The following is a 16728-nucleotide window of genomic DNA, read 5'->3' as shown; positions in this document are numbered from 1 at the left end:
GGTAGTGTTTTCAGTCTTACCTCTCCAAATACAGTACATGAGATAGTATGAGCATAGAGGAGGGGACATACCACTTCTTAAGCCAGAAGATCTGTGTCAGATCAAGAAAAAATATAGAAGTGTTTTCTTCCTGCTGTATCCAGAGACTGATTCAACAGAGATAATAGCGACTGCAGCTGGCAGAATCTACTGGTATCAGATCTGTACCAGACTGTAGGAAGAGTGGAAATGGCGCTACAAGGATTCATTACTGTGTCTCTGTGTTGTTTCTTATTAAGTAAGAAACTGGAGATGTCTCCTTGCACCTTCACCTCTTCAGTTTAACTCTGAGCTGATAAGCTAAAATCTATCTTGACTGGAAAATGTAGTAATGAAATACTGACTTGGATGAAAATTTGCTGTCAAAAATCCTTTTGACATCAGTGGGATAGGATTCATTCTAAAAATTTAGCACATTCAGATTTTATCTCTTTCTGCTTTTCTAGTTTATATTAGGAGTAGTGATCTAGCATGAAAACTTCGACTGGTGTGAAAAAAAGTAATTTTAATGTATCAGAAACAAATTTGTTCAGCTCCTGAGGAAAAAAAAAAAAACGCTTCTACCTTCTTAGCCTTTAGTTCTTCGAGATTTAAACTACCAAGCATCTCTGAGGGCCCACTTCATCATTCATCTTGCCCTGATAGTACATCACTTGAAGTCAATCCCTGCCCTGTTAGGAATGTGTCCCTGATGCTGGAGAGCAATTTCCTGGACAAAAGAAACTCTGTAAACCACTTCTACAGGTTGTCTGTACGGTGCAAATAATGTTCCTTGCACTGTGGGAGGACAGATAAAATACAGATGAGAGGCGATGACTGGCTCTCTGATTTGTTTTGGTTTTCCTTATGATCTTTTGACACTCGTTTTCCAAGCATGAAGGGGAAAGATTGTGGCAGCTTCATTAACAAACTCCTTTCATCTTGCCTTTGCAGGCTACTTTTTTCCTTGTTGAAAACAGGTCTTCCAAAAAGGGGAAATCTGTCCAGGCAGAGTTGTAGATTTTATCTGTAGACAATACATTTGGACTAAAGATCTTGATTGTCTTAGATTGCAATAGTCCTTGCAGAGCTGGTGGTGAGATACTTTAGGCAAGCCCACTTCATATAGTCTGTGAAAGACTCCAAGGTGAAATGCTGGGTTGCCCTGATCAGAAGGTGAATCAGGATGTATGAACCGTTCTTCTCCAAGGTGAAATGCTGGGTTGCCCTGATCAGAAGGTGAATCAGGATGTATGAACCGTTCTTCTCCCATCTGCCTCATTAGATCTTGTTAGCTTCGGTCTGCTGATAACTAAGGGTGTCTGAGAAAATGTGGAATCATTGTTTTCTTTCCGGTTTTCTTACATGCACTTTTGGAGATGCAGAAAGGAGACCAGTCTTCCTGGGAAAGGACAGCGTATGTTACTTCCAAATCAATGTATCAGTGAAGAGTCCCGTGTCTCTGACATACAGTTCCTCCCAGTTCCAGTCTCTCCATCTCTGGTCTATGTTACCATTTACAATGGACCCCAGGGTAACAGTACATTTTATTCCAGAATAAATTATTATAATTTGGGACTACATTTCAGCTAAACACAGCAGCGATTGTTTACATATGTTAGTATTTAAGTTTGCCTGAAGCAATCATTCTGCCACCGTAATAAGTCCTGCTGTGGGATTAAATGCTCATTTGGATCTTTATTCTTTTTGGTTTTAATGCAAGAAAGCAAAAAAAGGGCTGAAAATTTTTCAGTATTAATGTTCAAGATCTTAGCTGTGGAATCTCAGCTGAATTCTTCAAGAGTACAACATCCTAAAACTGCGGCTGCTGAAAGTGCCTTCAACCCAGTAGATTCTCGTAATATAAACCTGTTCCTGTGTATAACCAAAGTCATGAAACAGTAACAAGAAATGATTACAGAATATGTCAGAAGCGCTTTGTGCTTCAAATCATGTATTTCTCATTCAAGTCAGTAGTAATTTAAAAAAAAAAAATCGTCACTGAAATTTTTACGATTCTGTGAAAAAAACTCTCCCTTTAAACAGCAAATTGTAATTTTACAGTGTGGTTTGCCAGTTTCCAGTAAAGTGACACCAAGCAATATATTCACTTTTAAAACTACAGGGAGTATGTACACCTTCTAATTTTAGGCATATAATTTAGATAGGAGCAAAGATCATTTGCAGAGAAACTGACACCCGCTGATTTCCCCTCCAGACAGACTTAAATTTCATGACTTACTGTATAGGAGGAGCGTAATTTCCCTCCTAAGTTAAGCATATAATTTGGATGTCTTTAGTTAAATGATAGGAGCTTCTTTTTCTCTTAGTGCCTAATTCTTTATGCTAGAAGAGGCTGCCTCCTTTATTCCTTGGGCACGTGGCATATTGACTCAACAGTGCTGCTGCTGCTGGCCCTCAAAAATGGCCTTTAAGGAGCAGTGGAATTGGCTTCGGAGAGCGGTGAGCTTGTATAAAAGCATGACTCTTTGAAGCGGCAGGTTTGAGCAAGCAATAACCACCTTATACCCTCAGATTTAATAAGGAAGTCTAAGTCATTGGCGCTAATGCAATTATTTTGCTGACACACGGGAGGTATGCAGTCTGTGCCTGGTCGGCGTAACCTGCATCTGGCTTTCTGTCCCTTGCAGGTCAGAAGCAGTGGTACTGCCAAGCCGCAATACCTCCAAAACATGGTGGCACAAAGGGATCTCATCTCACGGTGATGGTGGAGAAGATTGCATAACTGCTGTCTGAGAGGTGGACGTTCAAGAGCTATAGTGGAGGTGTGAGATCCAGCTTTCCCCTGGCTTGACGAGGCAATGGGAGGAAGGGATGCATTAACGAGTGTCTCCTTTTCTCAAAGGGTGACACCCAGTGAAACTGCCTGTGAGCAACTTCAAATAGCTGATGTGCCATGCACATGGACCTGCATGAGCACGTGTAGATGAATGCATTCAGTCAAACTGTACTACAGCCATGATGTGCTTGTGTGACCTTTTTAAGTTTAACAGTTCATTTTTTTCATGTTCTTTTAGACCTAGAGCAATCCTTTATCTCCAGTAGTTCACTGTTTATGTCAAAGGGCCCTTAATATGAAGGCATTTTTCTGAGGAGACTGAATTTGTTACAATGAAAAATATCTTTCAAGACGATGCCTTTAGGCTGCGTGGGAAAAATGGTGCAACCAGCATGTGAGCATGTGAAATTTAACTGGAGGTTGAAGTAACTTGCCCAAACAATCATTTGGTTCTTATTTTATGAAGTCTGGAAGAATTCAAGCAAAGAAAGGGAGTAGACTGTAATCTTTGCAAGGGGCTAGTTCTGAACATGCCAATGCTCATATTTTGTAATTTATCAAATCTGAGGTAAAAAGAGCTATGGTTTTTGCTCAGTTAGACTAAACCATGCAACTCACACAAGCCACACTTCATGGCTTGACGTAATGTCGTTGTACTTGATTCCATGCCAGTAACAGTTTTACACCACAACACACCACAACTTGCTTTGTGGCACTTACTCAAGAATACTTATTTTAGAATTTTAAAACTCTAAAATAAAACTCTTTCTTTGAGACCCCACCTGAAATACTACATTCAGCTCTGGAGTCCTCAACACAAGAAGGACATGGAGCTGCTGGAGAGAGTCTAGAGGATGGCCACAAAGACGATCCGAGGGCTGGAGCACCTCTGCTATGAAGACAGGCTGAGAGTTGGGGCTGTTCAGCCTGGAGAAGAGAAGGCTCCTGCGTGATCTTATTGCAGCCTTCCAGTACTTAAAGGGTGCCTACAGGAAAGCTGGGGAGGGACTTTTTACAAGGGCATGTAGTGATAGGACAAGGGGCAATGGCTTTAAACTGAAAGAGGGGAGATTTAGATTAGATATAAGGAAGAAATTTTTCACTCCGAGGGTGATGAGGCACTGGAACAGGTTTCCTAGAGAAGCTGTGGATGCCCCATCCCTGGAAGTGTTGAAGGCCAGGTTGGATGAGGCTTTGGGCAACCTGATGTAGTGGAGGATTTCCCTGCCCATGGCAGGGGAGTTGAAACTAGATGATCTTTGAGGTCTCTTCCAACCCAAACCATTCTATGATTCTATGAAAATACTGGCTGATACTAAATTTCATTACCCCATCATTCAAGAGAGAGAAAAAAAACGAGAAAGAATGTATTCAAAACTACCAAAATAATTTTAAACAGCTTTTCCCTAATCAAAGCAACATATTTTCAAATTACATACTTAAAATGCTGAGGCTAGAAATGAATATGTCTGCATATGTCACCAAAACATACTGAATCCCACTGTACAATGTCCTGTTTTAATTGCCTGCATTGATTTGCCAGTCTGAACCAGTACAGTTTTCATCCTTCTTTTTTATCTAGCCCATATGTTTGGTCAAGGCAGCAATGGAGTAAGAAAACAAATAATTTAATTTAGAGATGGGAGAAAAATTGCTTTAAAAAACAGTCTCTCAGAGCTTCAGAATCCAAAGTGCTTTACTTAAAAATAGGCACAAGTAATTAAACTTTTCTGATATCCCAAACACTTATTTATGTGAAGTCCTCAAAATTATTCTCCATATTTACACAATGTTTGTAATTATGTATTACGTATTAATATATAAAGTATAATAATATAAAAAGATACTATATCTTCTATTTTTTCAAATAAGGCATGCGTACATTTTACCCCTCTGTTTGGCATATATGAAAGAGCGTTTTAGAAATATATTACACAGAAGTAAAAAAAAAAAAGATAAAGGTAGATCAAGTGTCCAGCTGCCCAGAGGCTGGCATCTGGGGGAATTCGGCTTTTCAAGCGGTCGAAGACATAAAAAATTCCTTTGTTTGCACATTCCAGGCCTTAATCCATAGTCAGACCACTAGATTTATTTCCCTATGGCTTCTATCCTTGTACAAAGCAACTTTAAGAACAGAAGACTCTATGAGTTACAGAAATTTAAAAGCTAAGGGTTATTTTGTTGTGCTTGTAGTACTATGCTGATACCTGAGCCTTCTCCTTATCTGATGAATTACAGTTATGACAATTTGGGATTCTCAGAACACCTGCTAATGTACATCAAAATCCACCTTCAGGGAGGAGGATGCAGTTTTATCCATATTGTCTTTGCCAGAAATTTAAATCAACTTTAATTGCAATAGTGACTTTGGAGAGAAGAAAGTCTTCCAGATTCTTGTAGGCCATAGAGAATTTAAGATGAAAATTGTTTGTTTGAGTGAAAAGCTCTTGCAGCCCCCTACCTGTGCCTTTTGTATCAATTTTGGTTGTTTCTAAGCTTAAACCATTATTTTTTTCTGTACACTGACATTTCACAACATTTGTGCTTGTAGTTTCTATTTGTTACTTCTACTAGCTTAAGAAACTTCTGAATATTTTTCTTTACCTCTGGAATCATCTTCTTTCCCTTTAGAATTAGTTTAAGCTCAGGGGGGAGGAAAATCTCAAAGGGAAAAGCAATTTCACTCCCCAAACTCATGGGCAAATATTGTCTATCCAGTCTGTAGTTAGATTGGGTCTGGTTTCCTTGTCATTCTTTCGCCTTGAAACAGTTTACATTGCAAAAAGGCACACTAGCATCTCTCACCCAACTGCATAAATCGTAGGCTCTTGCCTACTTCCATTTCCACAGAGATTAGTCTGACTAAAGCCTGTCTTCCAGAGGGGAATTTGTCCCTATCTGACTACAGCAAGAGATGACAAATCCACCACTTCCTTTTGCAATTGTTGCAGCAGCTATTAAAAATATGTGCACTATGCCAAGTCATCCAGACCTGTCTTTTAGGTTTACCTTTTTTTTCAAGAAACCTTGATTTTTTTTCTTGCTAGCAAGGCTGCTTCTTCACCTACCCCTATATGCTTTCCAAGAACTTTGTAGGAGGGAAAGACAGGTTGAAAGGAGAAAAACACAGGTCGACAGTATGTTTTTATTTTTTTACTGCTTCCAAAGTGTATGGAAAAAGTATGTAGAGTCCTTCTCTTGTCCTTTCCCAGCTATTTTACTAATCCTCAGCCCACTTACCCTCAGGCACTGATTCCCAGAGGCCCCTGTGGTCAGCCAGGAATAACAGACACAAATTTGATGCTGATCCGTCTTGCACCTTTCTCCTGCTCTCCCAAGTTATATAAATGCAGTCTTTCTCATACGATACAGGAGAAGCTGCACCGGTGACCAGTTGCCCTTATGGTCATCAAATCTTTGTTCTGATGTGGCTTTAGGAAGATAATTAATTCCTACTTGGGCAGGGAAGAAGACATCCATATAGGAGACCATCTCTAAGCTGCAAATGAACACAAGTAATCTGGGCCTCAGTAATTTCTTCCTAGACTACCATCTAGGAAACACCCTCACATTCTACTGTTTGTTTCTTTTAGCAGAAAAAAGAAGTGTTATGTCCAATTTTTGACTGTAGAGATGCAGGAAATAGAGTTAGTTTTCCCTTCTAAATAGTGAGCACACAATATGAATGTGCATCAACATGTTGTGATGTCTGAAATCTTATATTTTAGCAGTGTGTCAAGCATATTTCCTTCCTTCCTTCCTTCCTTCCTTCCTTCCTTCCTTCCTTCCTTCCTTCCTTCCTTCCTTCCTTCCTTCCTTCCTTCCTTCCTTCCTTCCTTCCTTCCTTCCTTCCTTCCTTCCTTCCTTCCTTCCTTCCTTCCTTCCTCCCTTCCTCCCTTCCTCCCTTCCTCCCTTCCTTCCTTCCTTCCTTCCTTCCTTCCTTCCTCCCTTCCCTCCTTTCTCCCTTCCTTTTCATCTTTCTTTCTTATTTTTTCATTTTCTTTTTCTTTTGCCTTTTTTTTCTCTTTTTTTGATATTCTGTAGATGCGAATACCTTTGCTGTAATGCTGAGCTATTCTGGGGAAGAAGCCTAGTGTGTCTTTGTTCTGCATGTTTATATGTTGAGGCTCTTAAACCACATTTCTTATTTTCTGGTTTTCTTATTTTCTGGTTTTGCTAGAGGTGCTCTGGAAGTCAACACTACCAACTTGAAATGGATTTCTGCCTCTGTTGGTTTCTGATCTTTGAAACAGAAGAAGTACGTATTTCTATACTGCTCCTGCAGGAGCATGTATGTAAGTGGTAGTAATTAATGAGGGGCCTGGATACCCTAGTGCTCTACCAAATCTGTGCCTTTCTTTCCCTCTCTGCTCTTACAAACAAAAACCTCCCAGTATCTGTGGCCACACTGAAAAACACTTAACATGAGTATTGTTGAAGCTTGGGGGGAAATAAAATTGTCCCTGGAATTTAACATATGAAGAATAATGCACTTTAAAATAATCAAAATAGACTGACTCCAAATATCCAGATGTAAGGTAAGGAGAAAAAAAAAAAAGACTAGAGCAAATCCTTTTTCCATTTCGGCTTTATCTGCACCATGCAGATAGATCTGTTGATGAAGGACTGAATTTTGTAAAATGAAGTTGGAGATAGACTGGCTCACTCTTCAGGAAACTTTCCTTTCAGTTTCTGCCATTCTTTTCTAAGGGACATTGTGCTACGTAGTAAACTGCCCTGAGCCTTGTGCGTTGGGCTCGGTTAAGTCACCTAATTCCTGGTCTGTTGAGCAGGGCTGGAAACAAACTCAAAAGACAGACTTGAAACCATGCGAGAACAAACAGCTTGATGATATATCAAATTGCTAGCACAGTGCTAATGCCTGTCTTCATAAGGTGTCTGTGGTCCTATGAGTAGAGCATAGGCGTAAACAGGATAATGATGGAGTTCTTTTGTTCCCAGTGAGTTACGATCAACTCCTTCTCATCTTGAATAAAACCCAACGCTTTAAAATTATCACAAATACAGAGAATAAGAAGGTATGGAAGCTGGTTTTTTTCGAGATACAACACAAAGAAAAGAGACAAAGCTCCTCTGTTTTAATGATTTGTGTTTTAAAATGAAACTATCAGAACAAAACCCCATACTGGTAATCAAAATTAAAGACATAAATGAAAGGCAAAATTCATCTTAAGAGTAGCATTTGAATTGCTGTAAAAATTGATGATGGTAGGATCTGCAGGATTTGTTCCCATCTATCACTAATCCAAAGCATTGCAAAGAATTGAAAAGGCTACTTTAAGATGGTAGACACAGAGTGACTTATTTAAACATCTTGCTTTCACTTAAATTACATACCAGCATGTAAGCAATGAGACTTTTCTCTGTTCTCCCCTCTAACCACAGCCTATGTGTAAAACCAGGTAGCAGAAATTTTAGCCCACATCTCTATTAAATTGGGTAATGACTATTCACCGTGCAGTTTTTGGCAAGTAGGGACAGGGCAACTGTTCAAGAAAAACAAGAAATTTCCTGCTGTATATGAACTGCTCATAAACACTTGAGCCCTGGCACTTTTTACTCAAACCCTGCAGGTCTCAGATGCCTAGTATTAATAGACACTGCTAATTACAAGCAGTGTGGTTAAAGCAAATGCTTGGCCATACAGAACATTAATTGACACTGTTGTTGGGGAAAATGAAGGGCTGTGTGTGTGTGGGGAACTGTTTTCCCACTGAGAAGGCCCAAGTCACTGCAGTTTTTGCCATTTTATTCATATTTTCCCAAAGCAGGTCTGGATTTAGACTGCATTCTCTGCCTTAGGAGACCAAGGAGGGAACTGTGATTCCACAGTTCCTTTCTGGGTCCCCTGGTTCAAGGTGGGAGGTAGTCTGCTAATGACCTGTTACCACCAAGTTTCCACAGCCATGCTGGTCAGGCCTTAAGGGGTGTGAAGTCAAGGGTCGTTTCACTGCCTATGCTGTAGCTCTGCTACTCTACCTACCTGTGTCTCATGTATGAAAACCTTCTGCCCCTGTCCCTCAGCCAGATGTGCAGGGCATCACAGCAAAATAAACTGCACCAAACAGAACCTCCCATTCTTGTCTGAGACATTCAGAGAACTTGTGCTAGTTGGTTCTTTTATACACCTCATATTCCTGGTCTTCGTTCAGTAACACAAAGCCCATCTTTGGAATAGGAGATTTATTAGCATGTTCTGGCTGCTTCTTACCTAAGGAGTTGCCATTTCAACTTTTGACAATACTTGAAATCCCATTCAGTCAATCTACCAGCTTTTAGGATGGAATTAAGGATGGTAGAAGCACCTTAAATCCATAGCCAGGAGGCTAAGGAAAATGAGTTGGCTGAGGAGGAGATACAGGACATAGTGGTCATGATACGTAATATACTTACACAGAGGAAAGGCCGTTAGATGTGATCCCTAAGAATTCACCTTTTCCAGTATAAAGCTAGTCAAGAGCTAGAAAAATTATCACTAGTATCAGAAAACTCTTAGTATACTGTTTGTTCAGTATCTCCAGCTGGGAGGGAAGAATTCTACATTTATGACAAAATTTAAAGAATAGAGAGACTAAGTCTAGGAAATTAATATCTTAGGCACAGGAACAGGTTGCCTAGAGAAGTTGTGGATGCCCCATTGCTGGAAGTGTTCAAGGCCGGGTTGGATGAGGCTTTGGGCAATCTGGTGTAGTGGAGGGTGTCCCTGCCCATAGCAGGGGGGTTGGAACTAGATGATCTTTAATGTCCCTTCCAACTCTAACCATTCTATGACTCTATGATTCTATGATTTGATCTAAGAAAGAAAAAAGTTAAATTTGCTTCATTTCTCAGGAAGAATTAAAAGGTTAACAACCCAAACAGGCAGCTTTACTGTTTTTTCCCTGATTTGCTATTGTGCAGCAAGTAAAAACAAAGTGTTGCAGAAGAAAGAGGCAAATCCCTCAATTTATGGAGTGTCCTGGTGCTTGCACAGCACATAAGGAGTTAGGATTCAGCATTTTTCTAACGGGAGTCATGGCTGATGATTGGATTGTATGGAGGGAGTGGAGCAAGGCTGAAGGAAGGACAACTGAAGCAGCTAAAGCTTCGATCTTCCAGGCTCCTCCTAAAGTGGAAACACAAAGGACTCTGGGGGGTGTATTTTAGCCTCTGTGTTTGAGTTAAGTGGGCTTTGCGGATAAACTGTGCAGTCAGCAAGGTGGGAACTGCGTGTTGCCGGGTGAACCTGCAGAGATGAGATGTCTGAAATGAAATATTTTCTAAAACGTCACGAATATGTTATTTACTAACAGGATCAGCTTTACAAAATAACACTATAGCCTCATTTGGTTAGTTCTGGTGTGAGAATGGACATTTTATACCTCCCCTCTTCCTGCACAGAGCACAGCAGCTTCTCGTGTTTTTAAGTCTCAAACACTACCTTGATGTGCAGATCTCCCTCTGTACAAGAGAGGGCAGCCAAGTCCTGGTAATAGAGTCTCCAGAGCTCTGGACATCTGGAAAATCTGTTACCTTATTTGTTACGCTTGACTGTAAAAATTACTGCATAAATTGAAAATTAATCTTTGTTCTTCATTTTATGGGGGACAGGAGACTACTCTGAGACTTCTTACGTTGGAAGGAAAGTTACAAAATAAAATCCTTTGTTTTATTCATGGGAAATTTCTGCTAATGCGATACAAATATGTGGGTTTCTTTAATGATAAATTACTTTACAACTTGTAGTGTGAAAGCCGAGCTGAATTAGAGCCCTATGTCTGGACCGATCTCATCAATTTTGGTTCCTCAGCAGGGATTTGGCTTTTGATCACACACTTCTTAATAGATCCAAATATCTAGACACTATGGCCACTTGTGTTTAAATCCTTGCTACTTGGGTTTATTTCATGCATCACGTTTTGGTCTTAAAAGCTAAGAGGTGCAGCACAGGGTCAGACTGAAGGTCTGCATTGTCTAGTAATCTGTCTCTGAGAGTGGTTAATAGCATATGCTTAGGGAAGGAATATAACAAATAGGGTGAACACAGAGGAATCGTTGTCTGACATACCTTCCCAGCTTCCAGCAGTCACTGGTCTAAAACAGCAACTTGTTGATCCAGACTTCGTATCTTGACAGCTGTTCTTTCTTTCCTTTGAGGACATTCCATGTGCTCAGTATACCTTAGACCAGGCAGACATTTTAAATATTTCCTTATTTGTTCCTAAGGACTGATTTGCTGTCTTTAAAAGATTCATGAATGGATATTTGCCATTCCTGAAGCTTTCTTTCTTTTGTAATTCTTCCTCCCCTCCCTTTTAATTTATTTCTCATTTTATTTCTTTAGTCTTTTTTGTTACATTCTTCTTTGATTAAGCCAGTTCAGTCTCAGAATCGTGCCCTGCTTTCTGTCATAATCCCAGGTGCCTACTGAGATGTTGCCCAGGTTTCAGTTCTATCAAGTAGCCTTCCTAGACTTGTGTATAAAAGACGTATCTATCTTTTTCTCTGTCAGTTTCTTTTACAATGCTCTGCTATGCCCCCTCAACACTATCCATTTCATTTTTATTTCTATATTTATTTCTCTATTTCAAGGTGTCTATTTCAGGAGAGTCCCTTTTGCGTTGATGTCCTCTCCAAAAAATCTCCTAAAATGAAATCTCCAATGAAAACCAGGCTGATCTGGTTTGCTGAGGTATGGGAGACTGAGTTCTCAGAGATGGCACTAATCCTCAAAAAAATGCCACATCTTATTATTATCTTTAAAGAGCAGGAGAAAGGACTGTTTCATTGCAGAGGCTAAGTTAACAGCAATTAGATATGAAAAAAAGGGAAAAAGAAAGTTTGGAGAAAATCTTCCTCATCTAACTTTCATCAATCAAAACGTCCCCACAACTTTCCTTGCTTGTGATGCTTGTCGTTACTATATGTTTGACCTGCCCACACTCTTGCTACTTGGGCCTTGCAGTTTTCATGAGTTAAGGCCACTCTTATCTTTAACGTTTTCCTTACATGAGACATTTCTGCCTTGTCTAGAATATCGTGGGGCACAAAAATGAAAGGGAAACTCATGAGTTGTACACTAGTTGGCCTGTGGCTGTTTTCTGTTCAGCTTCTGCCTTTAAGTTTAAAGCTCCTGCTCTCCAACACTGCATAAGCACCTACATTCTTCACTGCAGAGCTGCCTTGCTAAAGAGACAGGGTTCTGGCATCCCTTGCTAGCACATCAGTGACATTAATTTCTTTGCCAATTAGTATAATAAGGAAGCATGTGCCTTCTGTGTTTTCCTACCTTAAAGCAACTCTCATATGTGATAAGGTGTTGGCAATGTGGGTATTTCTCAGTGCACTCATTACAGCATTATGGTGATTTATGGATGATTTATGGATCAGCTAAACCACAGTCTTGGTGTGAATGCCCTGGTTAGCTGTGGAGTTGATGTGTTCATGGAAAGCAATGATTTGACTCTAAAACTAAGTTTCAAACCCACAAAGTTCAAATGGGTTCAGAATTTACTCAAACACATTCTCACATTCCTCTATTTTACAGACAAGGGTAATGATCCTAAAAGCAACTGCCCTGCAGCGTCACTGGAGTGAAAAATTGAAGGGTTGTTTTCCAAGTAATCTGACTCTGTACAGCTGGATCAATAGTCAATATAGCCAGGCCTTGGCTGCCTTGCTTCTATCTAATTTTTACCATTGCATGTCACAGTAAAGCCCAATGTGGAAGACCCTCCAGGATCTGAAGATGAAAAGAGGACAAGAAACCATACCTGTTCTCAATGTTTTCTGCTTTTTAATATGCAATATATCTTGAAAATTTAAGCACTCAGGTAGGTTTGTAAATTGGATGGAGCTGTGTAGGTCCCTGTGAAATTGAGAGTTGATCCCTGTTACTTACAAAGATGCTGCTATGACATAGGTATTTTGCTCAACAGAATCATCCCAGAACTGTCCATGCTCATGTAGTTACCTGTTTGTAGAATGGCATGTGAGTGAGTACTGCTCAGTCTTTAAAGCTTAATTTCAGCCTTGTGCTAATCTAACTTTTCTAGTTGTGCTTTGCATCCTCCCCTCAAAATTGTTTGGGTTGATTTTTAATGTACTTGCACAAATCCCACAGAAAGATTCCAGTAATCTTGAATCACATGAATGGAGACCTTGGAGCACTGGAAGAAAAAGTTTCAAAAGTTTGTGATGACAATTTTTAAAAATTATGAAATGGGTCCCCTTGCCATCCAATCCCATGCCTTGGAAGCGCCTTTGATACAAGAGTGATTTTTTTCCTCCTTCTTTTACCCCTTTGGAAATTCTGCTTCTGATTAAGACTGATGTGACCAGGAGTTTATTCTTTACAGCTACTTCTGACAGAGAGACAATGAAAGCACAGTGGGTTATGGTGTCTTCTGCATCAAGCAATGCTCTGCTTTACAGTTGCCAGAGTGAGGGGAGGAGGTCAGCCAGCCAGGATTTTATGAAGGTCAGTCCTAGACCTGAGAGTAGTCAATGTTACAGACAGCTACTTGTGACTGAGCAAAACAGCTCTATGGCAGCGCTGCCCCAGTCGGGCTGCATGTTGCAAAGGGAACAGCTACCTGTCAGGGCCATGGATATGCCAGGAAAGTGGGTTTTTTTTGTGGCAGAAGGCTCCTGACCAGCATAATGTGGCTGATTTGTTACCACAGATGCCACTTGGGTGGTGCAGACAAGCTCTGATTGCTCTCAAGAATTTTTCCAAGTAGCTCTTTAGAAATTCCACCTGGTGAGACTTAAACCGTACCTTTTCAGGACATTGTCACTGACTTCCTCGAACATCTGTAAATAGCTGGTTTGTATATGTTCATGCACCGTGGAGGATAGAGTTTAGATTTTTTTTTACTAAGGTTATTCTTTTGACACAGGGCCAGATTGTCAGGGAGTCAGATCTATGCTGCGTAGAGCTGTTTGGTTGACTTAGTGGGTGGCATTCTCATAGATGAATAACAATTTCTTTGTTTTGTTTGGTTTATTGTACCTTTATTCTTGAGGAAAGGACCCACTGTGTTTATATATGAGCAGATTGTTCTCCTGTTTTTGAAAGCTATGTGTTTTCATCCTGAACACTGCATCTGTCCCCAACCATTAGTAACAACCCGCTCAAAATCAAGTTAAAAAAAAATAACCCAGAAATATAAGGGCAGGTTGACAATGGCTTCATTCATTTTGGAAAATCCTTACCTAGTAGCTAAAATGAAAAGGATCAGTAAAAAGATAATTCCTATTCATCTGTTTTCTGTCATGGATTCTTTTGACTGCTGCTGCATGAGAAACAATGAGAACCTGCAATAAGTTATCTCCTTTGCAAGAAGAAGCTATAATCTTGACATTTTGCGTGTCCAAATGACTTTTTTCTTTCTGTTGCAACTTCACTTTTGAATTTAAACACTACTGCACTGAAACTGCAAATTTAGGACAAAAGTAAAATACTATTTAATAATGGCAAAAAGAAAATTTACTGTGTATAGATCAGGGAAAATATACCAAATCACTGGCTGATATTCAGGAAAAGAAGCGTATTTATCATGAAATAGGATTGTTGAAAGCTAGTAATGAGTAACGGAACTTGTGTTTTCTCAGAATAGAATAATAATAAATGGGATTTTAATTGATCTGTTTCTAAAAACAAATAGCAGAAAACCAAAACTAAACACAAAATTTAACAATAATGTCTTGAAAATTTGTTGTCAAAAAAAATGGCTGATTTGGTAACGTTTAGTGCAACTGGTAAGAAAATGTGGGGATATACTGAATGTGGACAAAATGAGAAGAGGGTGGATTGCTTAATTTTCTGATAGTTTAATGGATAGTTTTCAGTCAAGAACATTTGTCATGTGAGATTTTGGAGTAATGAGTAGTAACTCTACTTCTATTCTCAGGCAATTTACAAACTCCACAAATATTTTTTTTCCCTTTTCTTTTTCTTCTTTCATTTCTGAAAGAAAGGGAAAACAACATGAAGTAGTTTAATTACACTTGGATTGAGAAATCAATTGTATTAAAGGCAGAAAATTCTAAAATATTGAACGCCCACCGGTATATTTTTCCCCTGATGGCATATTACTCAGATAAAATTTGTCTTCTTTCTGTTTGCTTTCTATATTCTCTCCAAACATTCTATTTTTCCTTCTCTCTTTCTTCTCACTATTACTAATTAGTATTCTGATAAACCCTTATCAGAATTAGCATTCAGCATTAGAAGTACATATGAAGTATAAAAATACATTTTACTTAATATCCTTATTTAAGTCTACATATAACACTAACTTTTTTGAATGTGAGCTTGTTTTCTATATGCACATTTTTCATTAAGACAGTTACTTTTTTTTTCTTTCTGTAAAATAAAATGCTTGTGTAAGGACATGGGATATTAAAAATTTGGATAAATAATTCACCTATTCAATCACTTACAAAACTGTTCAGTATGAGTCTGCATGCTCTTTCTCGTTCGTATTAGTTCTTTCAGTTTGTCAGTTCCTCACCGGTGAATTTGGGCTCTGTGGGGGGGAACACATTTCTTGTTGCTCAGAAAAAATATACCAGCATATTTCTTCTTTCTTTCTTTCTTTTTTTTTTTTTACTGCCAACATAGTAATGGAAAATAAAAGGATCAGCTACTAAGAATTTAATATTTTGTAGCTCTCTCTTGACTTTATTGTGACTAACTTTTAAGAAACGACTTTACTTTTTTCTTTTAAATCAATATCTGTAAATTCTCAGTTTCAAGCTGATGCTTATACTGTTCACTCATTGCTGTTTTCTTTGATATATCTACACTACTTACATATCAGACAGATTTTAAACTTTGTGCTCTGCTTAAGTTGCAAGGCTTCAATTCCACAAATGCACTGAAGCCTATGCTTAACATGAAGCTACTGAACTCCAGCCGTGGACTTAAGGACTTTGATGAGATGGGGAAGGCTAAAGTGACTGCTTCAAATGACCACATACATCAAAATTTTTCAAAATTAGACATTATAAAAGTATTTTTTAATGCCTATTGAAAGCTGCAGCTGAAGAAGATCTCAAAATGTTGTTAGGAAAGGTGAGAACAGAATGAACAAGCCTGTGATTCTACACATGCTGCATATAAGGCAAAATCATGTCCTTACTATGTCTTTTCTGTGAGTTCCCAATATGACACTTTGTATATCTAAATATGGTTAGGGAAAAACAATGCTCCTGAAGTTGCAGTGACTTTCCCACCGTTTTCCTATATCCAGGAAAATGCTGGTTCATCTTTTAAAAGAATGTCCTCAGTATTTAGTACGTAGCTTGGAGCAGAAACTGTAGAGGTTGGCTGTGTTGGTAGTCATCTCTGGGTAGACTCTGGGTAGACTAAGCAGGTGCTAAATCTTGCAATCTCCTTTGAGAGAACAGTGACTTATGCAATCTGTCAAAAGACCGTACTGGGCATGGGTGGTGTTGGGCTAGAAAGCCAACTTGGGGTCTTCTCCAGGGAGACATCTGCCTTTCAAATGACAGGGTCCTCATATGCACAAGCCCTGCAAAGTAAATAATTTGATCTCTTCCCTGTAAGGCTGATGTTGAATTTTTACAAAAGTTGTAGTTCTGTTTTCAAAGACTTGGCTTGGGCTCCAGCTGCGCAAAACAAAGCAGTTCAGAGTGTGTTGCCTCTGCACCACAGTCAGATTTTCTTTTTAAGACATTGGCAAAGGCTTCCCAGAAGCTGTTGATCCCAGCAGCTCATGTGAATCCTGAATGTACTCTGTTCTCCTCAGGCTTTTGCAGTACAGAGACTGTATTATAGCCAGGTCTTCTAAAGTTTTTCTCTTCTTTAAACAGCAGAATGCATCCACCTTTTCCATCTGCTTACATCCATGTTGGATTTGGCAGAGGAAGGAAGGTGCCGA

Source organism: Tauraco erythrolophus, chromosome 3 (genome assembly GCF_009769465.1).
Source record: "Tauraco erythrolophus isolate bTauEry1 chromosome 3, bTauEry1.pri, whole genome shotgun sequence".
Classification (NCBI taxonomy): domain Eukaryota; kingdom Metazoa; phylum Chordata; class Aves; order Musophagiformes; family Musophagidae; genus Tauraco; species Tauraco erythrolophus.
Note: the sequence above shows the minus strand (reverse complement) of the source record.